Source organism: Stylophora pistillata, chromosome 2 (assembly GCF_964205215.1).
Source record: "Stylophora pistillata chromosome 2, jaStyPist1.2, whole genome shotgun sequence".
Lineage (NCBI taxonomy): Eukaryota > Metazoa > Cnidaria > Anthozoa > Scleractinia > Pocilloporidae > Stylophora > Stylophora pistillata.
This window is the reverse complement of record NC_142520.1, coordinates 7943100-7962200: the sequence shown is the minus strand read 5'-3', so window position 1 is coordinate 7962200 and position 19101 is coordinate 7943100. Positions and strand designations below refer to the sequence as shown.

At 37.1% G+C, this 19101-nt stretch overlaps 2 protein-coding genes, 1 long non-coding RNA gene and 1 pseudogene across 16 annotated transcripts in view; 3 read left to right on the top strand and 1 right to left on the bottom strand.

Moving 5' to 3' along the window:
• Nucleotides 1-1163, top strand: part of LOC148736944 (uncharacterized) — a 1967-nt gene extending 804 nt beyond the window's left edge. Inside the window, exons 1-2 of the long non-coding RNA XR_015997410.1 lie at nt 1-493; nt 716-1163. The exon at nt 1-493 is cut by the window's left edge and continues 804 nt beyond it. This is a non-coding gene — a long non-coding RNA (uncharacterized LOC148736944). The remainder of the gene's footprint in view (nt 494-715) is intronic.
• Nucleotides 1-19101, top strand: part of LOC148736918 (uncharacterized) — a 700731-nt gene that overhangs the window by 191067 nt on the left and 490563 nt on the right. The gene's annotated exons all lie outside the window — the stretch shown is intronic.
• LOC111346140 (adhesion G protein-coupled receptor L4-like) overlaps nt 1-19101 on the bottom strand; it is a 60063-nt gene that overhangs the window by 27048 nt on the left and 13914 nt on the right. The gene's annotated exons all lie outside the window — the stretch shown is intronic.
• On the top strand, nt 9217-18285 carry LOC148736943 (uncharacterized; annotated as a pseudogene). The gene is made up of 16 exons (XR_015997239.1): nt 9217-9688; nt 10292-10897; nt 11059-11142; nt 11594-11629; nt 11913-11969; nt 12558-12676; nt 13056-13138; nt 14011-14093; nt 14537-14623; nt 15171-15258; nt 15564-15639; nt 16040-16186; nt 16319-16444; nt 16860-16895; nt 17350-17413; nt 17905-18285. The product of XR_015997239.1 is annotated as an uncharacterized LOC148736943 (transcript).

Below are 19101 nucleotides of genomic sequence, written 5' to 3'. Positions count from 1 at the left end.
ATTATAGATAGATTGGAGGAGACCCTTTCTGGTGCAGGAACCAAAAAGCCAGTGGCTAGGATGGATTTAACATTTCTGTCCTTAATGAGGTTCAACTATCTCACTGGCTGTCAACAGGTATCTCCCGAGTATCGATGTGCCTGCTAATGACATGGCTACCGTTCACAAGGTTCTAGTGCAGTCTCTCAAGGTAAAGAACACGCTCAACTTAAAGAGCATCGGCTTCGTCATTGACTTAACACTGTATGCAAAGGCAAGCGAGGGACAATGGAAACAAAGCGCAAAATTGAAAGATATGGTTATGAAAATGGAAGTATTCCACACAGCATGCACCATGTTGTCCAACACTGGCAAACGCTTCCAGGATGCTGGCTTGCGGGAACTGTGTGTAGAGTGTGATGTGATAGCAGAAGGTTCTATTGCAGAAGTTCTAAAGGGACTTACTCGTGTATGAAGCCCGATACTGATAAATCCCTTGATTCCACTATTCCTGGTAAGTGGAAAAATTTTCTTTACAGAATTTTAAAAAATTAAAAATGAAAAAATGAAGCTGTAAACCTATTTGTTTCTGTACTTCTAAACATAGCAAACTTTACATAAAGTAACAAGAAATCACCTTTATAAAGTTATGTTTTTATAGACTCATGCATAATACAAATTTAACTGCCAACTGCAAGAAGAAAAAAAATCAAGGCCTTTCCCTTTAACTTTAAAGATGACAAGGACATGGGAGGGCAAAGACATGACATTGAAGAGAGGAAAACTTTAAGTGAGGGTAAGATTTAACAAACAAAATTCATTAAGTTTCATGGCTGAAGAATTTCTCCAGTTTTCTAATTTGCTCAAAGCATTCCAAAATGGGAAATTCAGGCCAATCCCGCATGACCAAAAACCTATAAACAACTGACGACAACAATTTCTTCTTACTATCCTCACAGAACCAGAAAGGAAGAAAAAGAAGACCCGAAAGAGAAGAAAGAAGAAAAATAATGAATCTCAGCAAGAAGGAAACGAAAAACCTAGTTAAAGTGTAGATGAAGTTATTAATAAGTGCAAAAATTATCATGCAATGTCTTCTATATTGAAATAGCCTTAACTTTTCTTTCAATACCTGTCAAAAAGTTATCTTTGCAAATGTGATGAGAATAAATGATATAAAGTTTTCCAATATGTATTAGTCGACTGTAATCGGGCCAGATGGTATTATTTGACAACATTTTCCAGAGGCAAAGAGGTCAACGACCTATAATTATATGCAACTGATAACAAAAGTTTTTGTTTCAGTCATTATGGTCATTATGCACTTATCAGCGGCCGTCCCAGGGGGGGAGAGGGTGACCCCGGGGAACCCCTGGGCATTTGCAAAGGAATTTCCTAAGCCCCCTAACCAACAATAACATTGTTCAATATAAAGCTACCAATGCCCTTCCCCTGGGGACAAAGAAGTATGCTCTACTAACTCAAACAATGTAATGCTCCAAAAGAATGTTATTTGCCACAAACTAAAACTTACTTCAGCTTGTGTTTACTATACAGGGCTATACAGGGCTCAAAGTTAAAAACATCCTATGTGGCTTTTTGCCGGCGACTAATTGGAAAAAGTAGTAGTAGTAGTAGTAGTTTTTTTACATCTGTAGGTATCAATGGTAATAGCCAGTCACCATGGTAAGGATCTTTTATTCTCAAGATGGCGGCAATGGTAAAAATCCAGTGGGTGTTTTCCCATGTGTCTCGTCTCGGAGGTGCAAATGCACTTCAATGCAAAATTGGCGACGAAAGTCTATTCCCCCGTATGACCCCAGGGTCGACCCCCAGGATGGCAGCTGCTAGGTACATAATTATTAATCTCGTTATCTGTTTCTTAAAAATTCACAAACAATCACTAAATCAAAGCTCTCTTTCTTAAAAATATCCTTACCGAAGCAATCTATTCTCTGTAATAATCTAGAAAATTTTCCTAAACATAAACATGTCAGAGCATTTTTTCATAGCGAATTAGATTTGTCATTTTGATTTGCGTTTATTTTGATGAGATCCCTGAGATAAAAGATAGTTTACGACGAAAAAATTCATTTTAAGAAAGAAATGATCATGTACTTTTAGATCATGTATTCTATGAATACAGTTTTCATAAATTACTCGGGCTTTCCGAAGGAAACGCCCGAAATAAATTCGGCTTTTTTTTTTTCAATTTCAACCTTTGGCATCTGTAAGAACCTACTGCTATATAGTAATATTTTTTTTTGATTATTGTCTAGTACCATAACAACATTCATTACACTCTAGCAGGCAAAAATAAAAACAAGTAGACTTATCCATGATTGGAAATGACAAAATTGCGTAACGACAGCACAAATGGCAATAGGGCAGTCTCCTAAAGATAACTCCAGATGTGCGATAGAGAAAGCCCAAGTTCAAACAGCTATGCGTCTGCTTGAAGGGAAAAAAAGTCTAAAACAGCAAAATATGATGAAATATTCCTTGCATAATGAATATGAAGTTTCTGCATTTAATTTTTATTTATCAAAATGTACATCTTTCATGGTTTTAATTTCTGGTTTCCCTCTTGTTGTGGAAAAATGAAGTAACCTTAGCAATGGGATAGGATCCGATTCAAGCTTTGAACTTAATTCGACACAAATATCCAGTGCTACTTTATCTGCTGAAATTTATGCCAGAAGCTCTATAAAAATATCGGTTTAGGCCTTCCCTGCACTTTGTAATCCCAAGAAAAAGAAAATAGAGATTACCTTAACAAATTGCAGCAAAATCCCAGCTTATCTTGAACCTAAGACTTTACCCTGGAAAAAAAAACTATACTTCTGCGCATGCGCCAAGAGCAAAGTTTGGCACACGAGCCTTCTTTCGCAAAACGACTCTCGTTTTGTCAAACGAGTCTCGTTTCTACAAACGAGTCTCGTTTCTACAAACGAGTCTCGTTTCTACAAACGAGTCTCGTTTCTATAAACGAGTCTCGTTTCTATTCACAAACAAACGAGTCTCGCTTTAAATCGTTTATCGAGTGACTTATAAATCGTGACGATTTAAAATCGACTCGTTGCCCAGAAACTGTGAGTGATCCCAAGCTTCGACATACGAGCCTCGTTTTTCCAATCGAGCCTCGATTTTTCAATCGTGCCTCGATTTTGCAATCGAGCCTCGATTTTGCAATCGTGCCTCGATTTTCCAATCGAGCCTCGATTTTCCAAACGAGCCTCGATTTTCCAATCGAGCCTCGATTTTCCAATCGAGCCTCGATTTTCCAATCGTGCCTCGATCTGGGAGAGAGCCTGGGGCGAGCGAGGGCGGTCATGTTCTGGAAAAATTGTCGAGTTTAATTTGTGAACTCGGGAAGTTTTCGAGGAAAGAAATAAAGAAAAAAGGGTGAAAGAAAGAAGGAGAGTAAGAAAGAGAAAAAGAATGAAACACCATATTCTGGTCGAACTGCAAATTTCCTAAAATTCCAGAGATTATGTGGTTCGCGCCATACGAAAAAGACAAGAAAGGAAAAAACAAGAAAATACCAAGATCAATGAGAGTTCTTATCAGTTAAAGAAAAAATTATAGTCTGCCTTTCGTAGACATTCCATCTTTTTTTAAAAAAAAAAAAGCGAAAAGAATGTGAACGAGAAATAGCCCGGCATCGAAACTGGATTTTTGGGTGGTCACTAGCACTTCGCCTTTTTTTTTCTTTTTTCCACAGTTTAGGTATATTTGAGTGATTCAGCTTTCTTTCACTTTTCGTTCATCTTTCTTTCCTTCATTTATCATTAACACAGTACGTTTCATTTTATAGTTTGACAACTAAAAGAAGTCGTGAAGCTCTATTTCATGCTATCATTATTATTATTTCTTTCGTGGCGCAGATTAAAAACAACGTTGGGGTTTAGCTTTAATAGCATTTGTTAGTATAACGTAATGTGTTTGCAGATTTGTTTCTTTTCTCCTAAATCTTTAGGTTATAGCAGCATCCTTTTCCGGTGAAATGCAAGGCAAATCAAAAGGCAATGTGAGTGCAATTAAAAATGAGGATAGAATTATTACAATAAATTTTAAACACAAGGCTGACAGTTTCAATGACTTCTTCTCTAAAGTTGGTGAGAGGCTTGCAAATGATATTCTAACAGATACCAGTGGTAATGAACATCAGCACATTTACCAAATTACACCTACTATTGAGCCAGTACAACTTAATGTCCACAAGATTAAAAGGGTTATCGATAAAAGAGTTAAGCCTGGAAAAGAATGTGGCCCTTACAACATTACCTCAAGGGGACTCAAACTTGAAGGAGATGCTGTGGCAGTTGGCCTGTCTTATGTAATGGAAGTAAGTTTAAAATCCCCAATTTACCTTCCTCGATGGAAGCTGAGTAAAGGGAAAGCTGTACCCAAAAAGTTACATAGCTCTAAAAGAGGTGACTTTAGGCCTATTTCTCTATTGTTTATTCCTAGCAAAGTGTACGAGGGCATAACAGGAGATTCCATTGACTGCCATTTTAACAAGTCCAACAGAAGCCAGTGGATTTTTAAAACTGGCAGGTCAACAGAACTCTTAATGCTGCACCTGACTGAAGTTTGGAGACACGAACTGGATAAAAACAAAACTGTGGGGGTACTGTTTATAGACTTTAAAAAGGCATTTGATTACATTTGTCATAACACGATGGCCTTCAAACTCGAAGCCTTTAGAATATCAAGGAACCAAAACAATCTGATTGAAAATTACTTATCTGAGAGAAAACAGTTTGTTGAGGTTAAGGGGCAAAGATCTAATGAAGTGACCGTCAAGTTTGGCGTACCCCAGGGACAGTACTTGGCCCCAGGCTTTTTAGTATTTACGTCGATGATCTGCCTGAAGTGCCTAGTTGTGGAAAGATGGAAATGTTTACTGATGACACAACTCTATATTGTATAGGCAATTCCATTGATGATGTCAGCCTTAAGATCCAAACTTATTTAACTGATATAGCTAAGTGGTGTAGCAGGAACGTTTAACAATTCATCCCGATAAAACTGAGGTTATGCTTCTTACCCGTAATGCTTTCATTGGTCCTTTAAGACCAGTCAAACTGGTTGGTCATGCCATTAACTTTGTCAACAAGTCATACTATCTCGGGTTTATGATTTACAAGAAGTTAAGCTTGGACCCCACATCAAAGATCTATCGATATCTATGGTCAAGAAGGTAAAGCAACTGCGCAGGTTCAAAAGCCCTCTTTCTCATATCTTGGAGTCCATATATTTTAAGGGAATTTTACCAAGCATCACTTATGGAATTTTTTGTATGGGGTAAGCAAAGTTAGGTGCTTTAGAGAAAATTCACCTGAGGGCTGCCAAGGTTATCTTCAAACAACACGGAGGTACTAATTCCCAATCAGTGTTACCGTCTTCTTAGAAATCCATAAGTTATTTCTATAAGATGAGGCTCCTTTCTCTGACACACAAAGCTTTTTATGGGATCAATCCTGAGCAGGTTGTAACAATTATTAGGAAAAGTCCAAATATACGAAATATGAGGGACAATTTAAAACTAACTCTGGAGCTACCAAACTCTAATGTTGGAAGACTGTCTTTTAGACATAGGTCTGCAATAGCGTGGAATTCTTTGCCTCGTTCAGTTAAGAACGTAGAGGATAATAAGAGATTTAAGAACAAACTCCGTTCTCTTTCAACAATTATTGAAAAGATATCTTTTAATCAAACTGCTCTAGTTGGCAACAAGGATTTGGTAAATTGTAAATATTTTTAGGAATTTTATCTTACTACCTCTATTGAAATTTATGCTAGGATTATAAACCAGTTTGAATCACTACTCACATTTTAATTTATGCTAGGATTTTTCTACTTTTTTTTGTAATTACTTTACATAAATAGAAGCTAGATTTGTCGCAGGTCCACATCAGCTTAATGCTGCCAGTAACCAACCTGCGTTACCAAATAAATTATCTATGTATGTATGTAGGTATGTATCAACTATTGTGTTTTCACACTTGTGTTCTCGTCTCTTGAGTATTAAGGCTCTAGAAGAATCCTTTTTCAATTTATTGATCTTGCAGCATGCCGCTAAATTGCCTTTGTAAGATTTGTTTCGCAAAACAGTATTTTATACATAAAGTTTTTGTCATTATCACCTAATGTTTTTTCTCACTTGAGTTCCTTTCCCTTGAGTCTTTAGGCTCTAGCAGAATCCTTCAGTTTCAATGTATTGATCTTGCAGCGTGCCGCTAAAGTGCCTTTTGTATAATTAATTTTTGTTGGAAAACAGTATTTTGAATGCACAAAGCCTTTGTTACTATGACCCATTGTGTTTTCTCACTTAAGTTCTTTTTCCTTGAGTCTTTAGGCTCTGGCAGAATCCTTTTTCAATTTATTGATTTTGCAACTAAAGAAGACAGTAATTTTAAATAAACAAATCTTTGAAATAGGTCGATCTGCAAACTTCCTTAGGTTATAGCAGCATCCTTTTCCGAGTTATTGATTTTGCAGCGTGTCGCTAAGTTCCTTTTGTAAGATTTGTTTTTGAAAACAGTAGTTTTTAAAACAAAAAGCCTTTGTTACTATCAACTCGTGGGTTTCCACACTTCTGTTCTTTTCCCTTGAGTATTTAGGCTGTAGCAAAATCCTTTTCAATTTATTGATCTTGCAGCGTGCCGCTAAAGTGCCTTTTGTAAGATAAATTTGTGTTGGAAAACAGTATTTTTTAATACACAAAGCCTTTGTTACTATCACCTAGTGTGCTTTCTCACTTGAGTTCTTTTTCCTTGAGTCTTAATTAAGGCTCTTTCAGACTCCTTTTTCAATTTATTGATTTTGCCTCTAAAGGGCCTTTTGTAGCTTTTATTGTGGAAGACAGTATTTTTCAATAAACGAATCTTTGTTTTAGCATCATTTCTGTTTTTGGGGCTTGAGTCCTAAGGCTCTTCCAGAACCCTTTATCAATTCGCACTTTGGCGGCATACTTTCAATTCTGTTTGCCGCTAAAGTGCCTTTTGTAATATTTATCTTTTCATTGTTAATTAATTAAAAGCTTTGTTGTTATTACTTTGTGTGTTTGGAGACCTATGTTAATAAAGACATGTCTGTTTCAATTCATTTTTTTAGCATCTTGTCACTACAGTGCCATTTTAGTCTCCCATTTCCCTCTTCATTTTGAGGACTCCGTTTCTTTAGGAAAACTGAAGACTGACCTTACATTATCAGCATCTTATTTTTGCTCGAGTCTCTAAGCACTAGCAGAATCCTTTCTTTCTTATTTAAAAGCTTGCCGCTAAAGCGCCTATTGTAATTGTTATCTTTTCAAAGCAGCATATATTAATTAAAAGCTTTATTATTACTTGTTGTGTTTGCAGATCTACGATTATAAAGACAATTCTTTTTCAATTCATTGTTTTAGTATTGTGTCCCCAGTGCCTTTTTAACTTAAACGATTGTTTTCAAAATTAGGTTTTCTCTGGCAGGGGTACACACCCAAGAAGCAGAATCCGCGTGGGCCAATTTGAAGGCTCCAATTAAGGCACGGCGTGGCATAGCACGTGATGACCTTCAGTCGTACCTTGATGATAGGATGTGGAGGCAATGGCGAGGTCTAGATAATGTGATTGGTAATTTTTTGCCTGTTTTAGCCTCGCAATATAGTAACTACGTAATTTAGGTTAATTTAGTTTTTGAGGCCAGGGACAAGGCGATAAAGAGTACAGTGGAATTCCGATTTCTTAAACTTCTAATAAACATAAGAGCAAGTTAAATCAATCAAAGTCATCAAAGGCTGCGAAAAAATCGGACAAAGAATTCAGTGCAGTTCGTCTTGGGGTAAAGAAACCACCTTCGGTAAAGTTATCGGGAGGCTCGAGAATTTGAAGGATCGGGGAATATACAAATGCCTCAGAAACTACTTTCAGAAAATTATTCTACCTAATAAATTATTATCACCAGACTCAAACTCCTTGAAATTTGTTGTGATAGCAGGCTAGCTCCTGAATCGCGAGTGTGTGATTAATTTTTTAATTTTCATTTTTTTTTGTAACGCCTGTCTCATTGACTCCCTTCCGACACTGAAGTTGATTGGTATCAGCTTTCTTATTCATTTTATTGAGCGATGGCTGGTTGATTTTTCCACCTCCCACCTTCTTCCTTTTCCAAACCACTGCCAGCGGTTTTTTCTTCTTTTGCGTAATCGAAATGTAAGGAATAAAGAGCTGTGCGAATAGACTTAAACCCCTAACTAACGCCACTTCTTGAGTGGTTCGGGAAGGCTCAAAACCTTTACTTTACACAAAAGCGATGTGTGATAGCGGAAATAGTCTTTTGGTATATTACTCCACTGAGCCCCCCCAACAATGAAGTTGATTGGTTTCGGTTTTCTTATTCACGTGCCGAACTCGTGCTTTTAAGGCAGAACAAAAAAGGGCCTGTTCGTTTGGATTTCATCAATAAATCACTTGACTGAATTGACCAAGGATATTCGAACATGGGAGATTCAGGCGATTCCAGCTCTGGAAGCGATTGCGGGTCACCTCAGCCGATAGGAAAGTCAACGAGTAAAGTGTTCGTATGGCTGAAGGGAAAGGCGAAGTGTACACCGCGTGGAAATCCGTGGGTACTGCTGAATCGCGAGGGTAGAGTGAAAGATATTAAAATTGGAGGCAACTATTCGAGTGCAAAGATAAAAGAGCTGGTCAAGGAAAATTTTGCTGGACTTGCGGCTGTTGACTTGGATAGGTAGGTTGAGTACCAAAGCACTTTATCCCGCATGCAGGTTGTTTGCATTGAATACTGAATGTAAACTGAGAAGTGTGTGGTCACGTAAAACCCAGGTAGAGCAAAACAATTCAAATTTTAGCCACGCGACAAAGGATTCAAAATTTACCACTTATACTTTAGCTATTTGCTTCGGATCATTCATTAAAACCAAAGTATGAGCAGTGAACTTGCTACGAATGTAAGGCCTGCAATGGAGTTAAATGTGCACGTAATTTATAAAAACAGCACCTTTTATAACACGTGTAAGGTTGGGCCGAAATTTAGCCTGATCCACCCCATTTAGAGTCATTTCACGCAACGTCATCAAAATTAAAAAAGAAAGGAATTATCAGTCGTTACTCGAAGACTTACATTTAAACGGATTTTCAGTTTGATCAGAATACTTATCGCTCTAAACTACGCACAGATCTGAATCTTACCGAGACTGTTTCGATATTTAACTTTTGTTATCTCTTCTATTCTTGACTTTACCTGAGCAATGGTTACACAGTGAAAACAGGCAATTGGTAAAATTATTTAATTAAGGAAAGCAGGAATCTCAACTAGAATTTCCAGATTGACAGGAGGCTAATCATTGAGGCAGGGGGAGTGGGTAAAGGAGTAGAGGGGAATATGGACTGGAATAATACATGCCAAACAAGTCTAGAAACTTATCATTGATCATCTCTATTTAGATTTGCCCCATACTTTATTTACTATTTAGTGAATTCAAATGTTATTTCATATAGCCACTGTAAACTGTACGTAGTGTCGATGTTGAACTTTCCTTTCCATAGAATTCGTCTATACAAGTCTACGAGCCGTGGGAGCAAAATGGAAAAAGTTTACAGAGGCATACCAGACGCCAAGGAAATGTTTAGAATTTATGGCAAGGGGAGTTCCAATTCCAGGCGCATATACATGGTTTTGCAACACCCGAGAAATGGAGGTTAGTGTAAACTTTAATAATCAATCAAGGGTTTGTGTCATTGCAGTCAGCACCAAAAGATCGCATTGAGTGCATACACATCTGTGTCATGTGACCCATTAGTAAAGATAGTAAAAGCCAATTTTGGCAAAGCCACAAGATAACTGTGCTGCAAAGGCTGGTCTTTAGCAAATTTGCATGTTGACATGAATATAACTGTAGTGGAGTCAAATATATGGCTGGAGTACCCACAAATGCCTGTTAGAATTGCAATAACAGCGTTCTGGAAATAACAGCCTCCTTGAAGTGGAAATACATTTTCGCTGCAATTAAAAAGAAAATAATCAGTGGTCTTTGAAAGACAAAAGCAACAACATAACCCAATTAATCTGCTGAGAAATAAAAACTTTGATATTTAAATTCTGACTTTTCAATATTTACCCTTTTAATGTTCATTACCATTGATTGGCCGACTGGCAATAAGGATCTTTGCCTCTTAAAAATTTTCAATATTTGTTTGTCATAGATTTATCAATAAAAAACTAGTAATTCTCGCATCTTTCCACTATTTTAATGGTAATTCAAATGGCTGATTTAAATTCTTTGTTTTATTTCTCATCTCAGGATCTAACCCTAACCCTGAGTCCATACCAACACCAGGAGTTACCAATCCCAACCATCCTTCTCTCTCTCTTCAAATGAATCCCACTTCCAATGCTGCCTCCCTCCATTCTTCCACAAACCAATCACAAGCCTTCCTTCCTTCTGCTCAGCCCAATCCCAACCTACCCTCTACAAACCAACCACAACCCTCCCTCCCCTCTGCTCAGCCCAGTTCCAACCCAGCCTCTACAAACCAACAACAACCCTCCCTTCCCTCTGTTCAGCCCAATTCCAACCCACCCTCCACAAACCAATCCCATCCCTCCCATCACCCTGAGCAGCCCAATTCAGACCCACCATCCACCAACCAATTCCAGCCCTCCATTTTCCTAGCTCAGCCTAATTCTAACCCACCCTCCACAAACCAATCCCAAACCTCCCTTCCCTCTGCTCAGCTCAATTCCAACCCTTCCTCGCTTTCTCAACAATCAACCACTCACCCAAATCCCAGCTCATCTCAAACAAGTGTGACAAACTCAGTCATCCAGCCAGGGACTTCCAGTGATGAAGCAAGGGTGGCAAGTGGTGTTGTTAATCAAGTGGACTTGACATTGCCTACAAGTGAATGTAAGTGTTTGATTGATTTGCACACTAGTTATAAAGTTAGTTAATGTTTTTTATTCAATCTTCCATTTGCATCTTGACTGGAAGCAGGTGACCCATCTGCCTGTATATGATTATGATGTGACACAATTCAAAACTGTGTTGTGTTTTTTTTTTTTGAACAGATGGTGTTTCTGCTTTTGATGACATGGCTACCAGTGACCTCGACAGGAGCTATTTAGCTAGTAACCCAGTAAATGTTGACTCAGGTAATACCATGGTGAATGATTAAAGAGCATCAAAATGCTGGTTTTTTTATTTTTCCTCCATGACCCCCCCCCCCCCCAAAAAAAAAAAAAAAAAAAAAAATCATGATCTTTGGCTATTGCAGACCAAAAACCCAATCCTGATTGGAATATCTAATAGTTATCTCCGGGGTGGGTAAGGATATTTTCTGAAAAAAGCATGCACATTACACTAGAAATCAAGTTTAAAACTGCAGATAGTTTACATAGATGATTTCAAATTGTATCATGTAATACCATTTATAAGGCAAATTTACAGAGCACTATTAAAAGCCAGTGTTTTAAGTCTTAACACTGAGAAAGTGCCCTAACAAAGTAAGCCAAGTCAGATTTACACATTAGGTATGATGTAAATCAACAATATTTATGTGAGACTGATCAAGAAATTAAATCAAAAAGGAGGAAATTTTTACACCATATCATTTAACTGGCACAGAACAGTGGGAAACAGGTATGTTTCTATAAAATGGATTAAAAAACAGATACACTTAAAAAAGCCAAAGTGGGATTAGCTCGAACATAATTTTATTTACTCAGTAATTTAATTGAAAAACAAGAGAGATGAACAATTGGGTCTCCTGTTGATGAAGAATAGGATAATCTTCAGTATTATGGTAGAGTACAGTGTGATATAGACAGATAGACTGACTGACTCGTGCAGTTTTGTAGCATGAAGTAATGCACAATAAGTAATGTTCTTGAAATTCATTCAATTTTGTGCCATTACATTTAAGCTGGGGTTGTAGAAGAGGATATGAGTTCCTTAGGAGTTCTGGATCTGAATACTCGAGGTATGTTGGAAATATTGTCAATAATTAAATAATATTTTCAATAATTTATGAGTTCCTTAGGAGTTCTGGATCTGAATAATCAAGGTATGTTGGAATTATTGTCAATAATTTAATGCAATTACATGCAGGGCTCTCCCTGGATGATGACATTAGATAAATTTCCACCAGATACAAAACAATATTCATGCCAAAAGTAGCATTTGAACCTAAAATAGAAAGCTTAACCTTGCTTATACCCTATGTAGTTGTCTGATTCATATTTCAAACTACAGCAAGAGTTGGGGAATGGAAACAAAACAAAAAAAAAACAACAACCCTTAGAAGATTTTGGCACAGGTCCTTAATGGTGACAGTTCAATTGAACACCGTTACTATTTGTAAATAATAATATTGCATAAAACAAATAACAAAAGTTCTAGAAATCTGGAATTGGAGTCTAAAATATACTTGTCATTTCAAGAAGGAAAATGAAAGAAGAGTTTGGAAACAACCCAACCCTTAGAAGATTTTGACACAGATGTCCTTAAAGGATGACAGTTTGATTGAATACCACTACTATTTGTAGACCACAATATAATAATTTTGTAGTGCAATGGAGTGTGGACAGAGCATGGGATGTGCTTTACTGTGAACAAGTGCTGATGGAGGTGGCATCAGCCCATGAGGATATTCTCCTACCAATCTTTTTGAACTTAACATATGAGGAGGTTTGTGTTAAATAGCGATGTTATGTTTGCCCGGATGGCTTGCAATTTTCAAGGAAACTGTTGTAAATAAATACAGTTAGCATGCCTAGGTGTCAATGTGTTGAGTTAATGAGAAGTAAAATATATTAGCAGTCACATTTGAAATAAAAATAGCCTGTAAACTTTTGTGAAGCCACATTTGTCATATGTCAATTTCACTTGCTGAGGAACAGACCCATTTGGAAAAGTATACTACAGTTACTGTCTGTCAACTTTAATTTCTCTAGGTGACATATAGTCCTAATGCATGCATTGCAACAATGCACTGTGTTGCATCATAACACCAAAAGAAATAACATTAAATCTAACTCTACTTTAATTTATAAATTTGTGTATCTAGATGTGTCACCAGGCCAGGTCTGGCCAGAGAAGCATGGTTACGGTGATCCTACAAGAAGGTGACAACATACCTGATGTGATAAGGTGACTATCAATAGTTAATAAAGGTTGTTTTTATCTCTAAAAGCAGGCTGCACTCTGCAGAAACAGCTTCCGATTACACTAAGTCACAGTGACAAAATAAATAGGTTAATATCATAGTTCATAATAGTTAATTTTTCTTATTGAGAGACATGCATGAACCGTGCCTTTAAACTTTTCTGTGTATATAACTTAAAAACACATGGAGACATCAAAAGTGACCATGCTTACCTGGTGCAATGTGTACCCACATGGCAATTTTTTTGTACATAGAAGGTTACTCCAACTGACTGGTTTCTGTGTTTTCAAACATAAATTACATTATAAGATGCAATGAATATATAAAGTTCATATATTTTTGAACTGCGGTATTAGATACGTGTGATGTGCGATCCTCGCAGTAGATAGCGCTACTGCGAGGATCGCGCTACTGCGAGGATCGCACATCACACGTATCTAATACCGCAGTTCAAAAATATATGAACTTTATATATTCATTGCATCTCATCACTTTCACGGGTTTATTACGAATCAACTTAACGGCCTGCTCCCAGTTGGCTTGTTAGCTCAATTGGTAGAGCGCTGCACTAGTATCGCAGAGGTCAGTGGTTCGAGTCCCGTACAGGCCTGATTTTTTTCAGGTCTGATTTTCGCTATTGCATAAATAGCGCTATCTACTGCGAGGATCGCACATCACACGTAAATTACATTTTTGAAATACAAACATCACGCACAAACATCACTCACAAACATCACAAAGGGTATTCAAGATTTTTAATATCCACTGTATGATGCATGCATGCTATATTTCACATTAAGTAGTAAATAATTTTAATTAGTAATCAAATATGTTTATCTCTCTCTTAAATCATCAGGATTCTGAATATTCTACATGGAGTCAATCATGGAAACTTATACTTTTGGATAACTAAAGAAAAATCCAGATCTGGGAGAGAAGGTATTGAATTACTATCCGTGTTTTGGATGTTTACTAAGATACGAGACAAAAAGGTCAAAGTTAATAAAGTTTCCTAAGTCTTAATGGCTAAACATCAAGATTGTAATGTAATTCTCACACTTTACTAATATTTAAAAATGGATACATCTGAAGTACTGATATTGTGTACTGTAAAGAGTGTGTGCATAGATATGTTTCTTCATTATTAAAGGATGTTGACATCTCCTGTTCCCTTCCAGGTTGTACTTATAATAGGGTGTTTTACTTTCTGTAGTACTGAGCGTATCAAAATATCCTGTTATCTTCTAGTCTATGTTGTGTTTCCTTATGCTATATTTAGTGCCCCATAACAACCTCTACGCACCAATAATAGATGCAAGAATGCCCATAATTGTCAATGTTCTCAAACTCTTCTTACCATTTTATGTTATTTTTTATGACAGTGAAAAGAAAATTTGGAAGTGCTGGGTCCGATTTACTCATAATGGCACCCACAACTTCTCAGCCTATCCTCATAGAGCGTTTTTGTGGTGAGCATTTTAAGAATGTAAATAGCCTCAAAATACAATTTGTTGAAAAGGTTGGTAAATGTTAATGAAAGGAATTTTATATTGATAATAGTAATAAGCTTTTCTTGGCAAATAACGTTCAGTTTGGAATGTTTGAAAAGGATCCCATGCCTGCAAGTCAGTCTGTACTCATTCAATTTTAATGTCATCACTATGTGTAGGCACAAGTCAAAACAGACAATAAACATAAGGAAGTTTGAGGAAAAACTCCCATTGCTTTAAAAGCGCTTCCCTTACCTTAAGTCTTATATTAATTTAAAGATAATGTACTCTTTAATTTTAAGGTTGACTTGCAGTCATGTACAATATCCCAAGCCATCATCAGGCACCAGTATACTACCTACATACCAGTTTGACCTTGCATAGATGTTGCCACTTTTTGGTAAATTGTTTTAATATGTCTTTTTGGCCCCTTTTTAAAAATTGAACATCATAGGTTAATATTGATCTGATTTGACTTAAAGATGGCTGGAAACAAAATTGTTGTATTTTGGATTCTTATAACAAGGAGACAACCTAAAATTGGCAACAAAGGAAGATGTGGTGGATGCAGTAAAAAGGGCAGCAGATGCTGTGGATGCATTCACAAGGGAATGGTAAGAGGTCTTTAATATTCGATAAGATAAAGGTAGAAATAATTATTTCCAGCTTGTTACCCATTGACAACCTTATGATCTTACAGAAAATTTTCATAAACTCATATAGCTCAAGTCTGATGTGTTATTCATACATCAGATACTAAGCTGTTTCAAACAATGTCTTGTTCGCAATTAACAAACATTAAAAAACCCTAGGTGTGTGCAAATTATGTGGTTAATATGTTTTGATTATCCAGACAGATGCAGCAAATCAAAGTGAACACTGGTGAGATTCACCATAAGTTATTCATTGTTTCCAATAGGGAGAGGTTAGAGCAGGATCGTTCACCTAAGAAGGAGCAGGAGAGTGCATTGCAAAAGGCAATAGAGGATGACAAGGTAAATAGCTTTTCCCAAATACTTACATAGCACAAATAATGCCAATATCAATTATGTCAATCGTGGCATGATTACCTGTTGGAAATAAACAAAAATAAAGAACACATTAGGAGAAAGTCAGGCAATGAAATGAGGATTATTTTTAGAAGGCTTCCTTTAAGACTTCAGGAGCCAAAACAAGCACCAGCCATCAAAGTATGGCCCAAGTTTCAGAGACATATCCCCAAACAGGAAAGGAAATGAGTGAAATGAAGTGATTCAACATAAATAATACTTGTTACCAAAAAAACTGCTATAATTACCACTTTCTCTTTTAAGACTTAGCAGCAGAAATTTCAAGATCTTTTTTCTACATTATCAATGAAATATTACTGAGGTTGTCTTGTATTTATTCTGCAAGATTAAAGAATCAAGCAATATAAGGAAAGCCTGACAAGCCAGAGTTACAGATGTCAGTCGGGAAGAAAAAAAAGAGAAAGTGAAAATCATCCTCCGCCACTCAAACGGCAAGGAAGAGCGCCAGTTCATCAAAGGTGCCTTCTTCCAGGTACATATAAACAATGATACAAATTATTAAACTGTAAATAGCACTTTGGTAAAATTATGTAGACATACAGTGATTGGCAGATAGCTTTTTATAAAAAGAAATCTAACCTTTTTTCCTGTTTAAATGATATAGGAAGTATATGACTGGGCAGGCTCCAACAATGCTCTCCCATTACACTTCTCTATCCAAAGAGGTAGGGAAGTGGTAAAACATGGAGACCTCTTGGAGAGACCAGAGGTGCTTCATATTCATGAGAGAGTAAGTAAATAATAATATTGCATAAAACAAATAACAACTACAGTACTAGAAATCTGGAGTTGGAGTCTAAAATATACTTGTGTTATTTCAAGAAGGCAAATGGAATGCCTTTGGTGAATTCAAATTTGTTCAAAATACCCTTTTAATCCTGATTTTTAGAGGTGGTGGAAAAAATATGGCAAATGATATGCTATCTCCTGGTATTTCTTAGCACACAAAATTAATCATTATGAGATACATAATACAAGTATGAATTTTGAGGGGATTTTTGCTTGCATATTCACCAATGTGCCTGCATGAGGTTTGAAAGTCACAGTTGTAAAGTGTTCAAACAGCTACCCTGGTAAATACTGTGGAATTTATGTATTAAACCTTATCTTTGATTCTGTTAACTTGTTTTTTTCTTTTAATCCAGGATGAGGCAGAGATTAAATCCCTTCTGGGATCAGAGGTTAGAAAAAAAGTGAATACACATAGTAACAACTTATCTTTGAATGTATGATACAACACCACATATTAAGTAAAGTGTATGCTCGGACTGGTCAATTTGCTGCAAAGTATCTGCCTATGAGTGTGTGACATGAAGCAAAATGGCACAAGTGATCAAAACAGAAAAAAAAGAATGTGTATTATTGAAGAAGTAAACTGGAAAGCTCTTATCACCATAGCCAGTCTTTAGTATAAACCGTTTCTTTCTCCACACAGCCTAATTTTTCAGTTTGATTATTATTAAAAGACAAAATCATCTTTTTTGACTATTCATTTTGTATACCCAGGTTGAAAGTTTGGGTTATGACCTGAGTTTTATTCACAGAGTTAAGCATAAATTTTGAAATTGTTAATGGTAAGGAAATAAGAAATGTTAATTCTGGGTCACATGATGGCTTTCCTCATTTTGCCTGCAGGTGACATTCCAAGGAAATATTCCCGATTTGCAGTTGGAGGGTGACCCTTCATCCACAATACTAGGTGAGGAATACAAATATTATGTATTAGACTAGTAATTACCAAAAAATGAAAAAAACAATGTAAAGAATAAAAATGAAGTACCTTCAAATGATACTGAACATGCATGAAAAGCAGACCCAGTCTTAGCAAAGGTAATGCAACCCAACAAGAAAATTACAGGTAATCTGCCTTGCTCAGTGATAATAAGCAGAAAATAAGGACAAACATTAGGACTACATGATGTTCCTAAAAACAGAGATAACATCTTTCTTTAAAAAATTTCAGAAGAAATTGCCTTAATGCCAAAAATCAACACTGGTCATATGTTAAGTTATGTGTTGAGGGCTTATTAATTTCATATTTGTTACCTGATAAACAATGAGAGTCGCCACACAATTCTGTAATTTACTGGATAAATCATCATCACCTGTATTGCTTGAGCAATTACAGTAAAATATAGGTATATTAAATTGTGTATTTTTACATACTGAGACTAGTTCTCCTCCTGACAGATGAAGATTCGAACACAAGCAAAACATATGAGGTAAGGGAAGTAGTACACATTAAAATGTCACGTAAAATTATTGGTAGTATGCTACATTATGAAAACCCTACCATAACATATTGCATTGTATGTTCCATAGATCATTGACCAAAAAAAGTTGACTTAAACTTAAAAAACTCGCATGTCCCTTGGGACGAGGTTCTTTGTGGGCCGTGACACTTAGGCAGACTGACGGGTCCCTTGGGACAAGGTTCTTCGTGAGCCGCGACACTTGGGGCAGACTGAAAGGTCCCTTGGGACGAGGTTCTTCGTGAGCCGCGACACTTGGGGCAGACTGACAGGTCCCTTGGGACGAGGTTCTTCGTGAGCCGCGACACTTGGGGCAGACTGACGGGTCCCTTGGGACGAGGTTCTTCGTGAGCCACGGCACTTGGGGCAGACTGAAAGGTCCCTTGGGACGAGGTTCTTCGTGAGCCACGGCACTTGGGGCAGACTGAAAGGTCCCTTGGGACGAGGTTCTTCGTGAGCCGCGACACTTGGGGCAGACTGAAAGGTCCCTTGGGACGAGGTTCTTCGTGAGCCGCGACACTTGGGGCAGACTGACTGGTCCCTTGGGACGAGGTTCTCCGTGAGCCGCGACACTTGGGGCAGACTGAAAGTTCCCTTGGGACGAGGTTCTTCGTGAGCCGCGACACTTGGGGCAGACTTAAAGGTCCCTTGGGACGAGGTTCTTCGTGAGCCGCAACACTTGGGGCAGACTGACGGGTCCCTTGGGACAAGGTTCTTTGCGAGAAGCATTATTTTGTGCAGACTTACTTAATGATCTTCATGTGATCTAGTTCTCATTTTAACCAAAATAATTTAAGATATGTCAATATACATACAACTGAACAAAATGAACTGTCATGGCTTCCTCCTGCATAACACTAACATCAACACCTGACCAAATAATATTAACAACAGCAAGGTGGAACAACTGACAGTATCTATTATCACTATAGTTTTAAATACGTAAGGGTCATGCTATAATGTAAACAACTTATCAACCTAAATAACTAAGTAAATAGAGATCATGTTAGTAACATCATTTTCCAATTGTGTTTAGTAAAGGTATTGAATGCCCTATTTTAATTTGCCATTGAAATATGAGGTCATGTAATTAGATTAGTTCATGTACATTTCATTAGTGACTATTTAATTTTAT